The following is a 2,215-nucleotide window of genomic DNA, read 5'->3' as shown; positions in this document are numbered from 1 at the left end:
TAACCCATGCACTACAGAGTGTGATGCCTTGCTTGCTCCATGCAGCCACTGGCTTTGCCCTGAAGTGGAGCATCCCTTGTGCTACACTGGTGGTTCAGCAGCTCATTCTGGAGCATTTTTGACACTTGAATGTGAAGGTTTTCCGTCTAGTTGGATCCAGGCTTATATAAACAAGTAATTTTTTTTTCCCCCTGTAGTAGTCTAATATGATTCAAGTAGGGCAACTAATCATTTTGACCCATTAGCTTAGGTTTAGTAGTTTAGTAACCAAAGAATTACAATGAGAATCTGGGCAAGTAAAACCCCTCTGGTTTAAATTTCACTCCCTTGTCTCCTTCTGGAATTTCACCCACCCACTGCTTCCAGAACTTCTTTTCTTTTAGAAGGACAGAGGATTTTATCCTCTTCCAAATATCAACCTTTTGGTTAATCTATCTGGTCTATTAAAACTACATTTTCACAGTCTGTATCTCCCATTTTCCACTCATCCTAGGAGCTCTAGTCTTTACACATTCTTAGCTGTGAAGTGCAAATGGCTAGAACTTCTCATTGGGCTAGCTCAGCTCCTTTAGCCCTTTCCTTCTTTTGATTTCTATAAATCTATGAGCGCATTTCCTCCCACTTGAGGAAGAAAAAAAAGAGAGAGGCTGAAACAGAAGAACCAAACATTCATTATAATTGCATTTTCTTCCATTCACTGCAGCCTACCGTGTGAGTAGGTCTTGCCTGCAATTGTCATACAAACAGCCTTTGGAAACATAATAGAAATTATTTCAAAATTGCTTTGGGACAGAACAGTTTCTCTGAAACAATTGTCAAGAGTCAGGTTTCAAGCGTAACAAGATTCTCAGCCACGAGATTGATGGTGATTAATTGCAACACCAAAACTGGTTGGCCCTCTCAGAGACCTGACTGGGAACTCAGAGTCTTCTTGGGAGGTGCTTAACTCTGATGAATCATCTGAAGGCACCAGCTACTGCCTGTGTAGTGAATCATAGCCCGAATGCACTGCTCTAGTTCTTCTGGAGTAACACACCTTCCCTAGGTTGCCTTCCTAGCCCACCTCCTGGTGCTGTTCCCACTCCTAGAGAAATCACTGACATCTTGTGTGGTGCTCTGCCCTCAGTTCTCACCTTGGCTGGACTGCTTGGCTTGATGCACAGAGTGACAGAATGGCTGGGCTTGTAAGGGACCCCAGGATGCCATCTGCTCGACCCTGATGCAGAATCAGGAGCAGTTAGTTGCCCAGGACCATGTCCAGACAGCTTCTGAAAATCTCCAAGGATGGAGACTACACAACCTTCTCTCTGGGAATCTGTGCCAGTGCTCAGTCATCCTCATAATGCAAAAGTGTTTCCCGATGTCCAGAGGGCACCTTCCATGTGTTTGTTTGTGCCCATTCGCTTTTGTCCAGGCACTGGGCACCACTGTGCAAGGCCTGGCACTATTCTGTTTGCTCCCTGCCTTCAGATGTTTTCTCATATTAATAAGATTCCTCCTCTTTGCCCTCACTTCTTTCTTCACAGTAAAAATGCCACAGTCTCCAACCATCCTTGCTGCCTTTGCACTGTTCTCCAGAATTCCCAGGCCTCTCCAGAACTGAAGACAGACCTGGACACTGCTCAGGAAGCTCCCTTTACCTGGGGACAATTCCGCGTGCAATGAAACCACGGTCACCCCCCGCTCTCACTCTGGCAGAGACATCTTTGCTGTCTCTTGTGCAACGTGGGATCCCCACCACCAGACCTCGCCCCCCGACCCGGCCGGGCCCTGCTGCGGGACTCCGCCCGGCTCCCTTGAACTTCCCCAGGTCCGGCTTCTCCCGGCGCCCGCGATCCCTGCGCACGGAGAGATGGAGGGATGGGATGGGATGGGATGGATGGCAGCGCCTCCTACACCCCGCTGGGAACGGCGTCAAAACAAAGCTGCGTTGGCCGGGAATCGAACCCGGGTCAACTGCTTGGAAGGCAGCTATGCTCACCACTATACCACCAACGCCGCGGTGATGGAGCCTCCCTGCTCGCCTTCCTCCTTCCTCCCTCCCCTGCTCCTCTGTTCTCTCACCTACAGCATTCACTGCCTGCCCTCTCAGAGCTACTGAGGGAGGCGTTCCAGTTTTCCCCACGGCTGCCAAGGCTACTAGAAAATGAGAAGATTGTTTGCTTGTTTGTTTATAAACACTGAAAAAACCCTAAGGTATTATTCAGTGAAATGT

At 48.7% G+C, this 2,215-nt stretch overlaps 1 non-coding gene across 1 annotated transcript; it reads right to left on the bottom strand.

Moving 5' to 3' along the window:
• Nucleotides 1-1,926: 1,926 nt before the first annotated feature.
• On the bottom strand, nt 1,927-1,998 carry TRNAG-UCC (transfer RNA glycine (anticodon UCC)). The gene has a single exon. It is a non-coding gene; the product is annotated as a tRNA-Gly (tRNA).
• Between the last annotated feature and the right edge of the window lie 217 nt (nt 1,999-2,215).

Source organism: Pseudopodoces humilis, chromosome 1 (genome assembly GCF_049639895.1).
Source record: "Pseudopodoces humilis isolate 2021_Gansu_Grassland_sample_001 chromosome 1, ASM4963989v1, whole genome shotgun sequence".
Taxonomy (NCBI): domain Eukaryota; kingdom Metazoa; phylum Chordata; class Aves; order Passeriformes; family Paridae; genus Pseudopodoces; species Pseudopodoces humilis.
The sequence above is the reverse complement of the archived record's forward strand: the minus strand, read 5'-3'. Positions and strand labels throughout refer to the sequence as shown.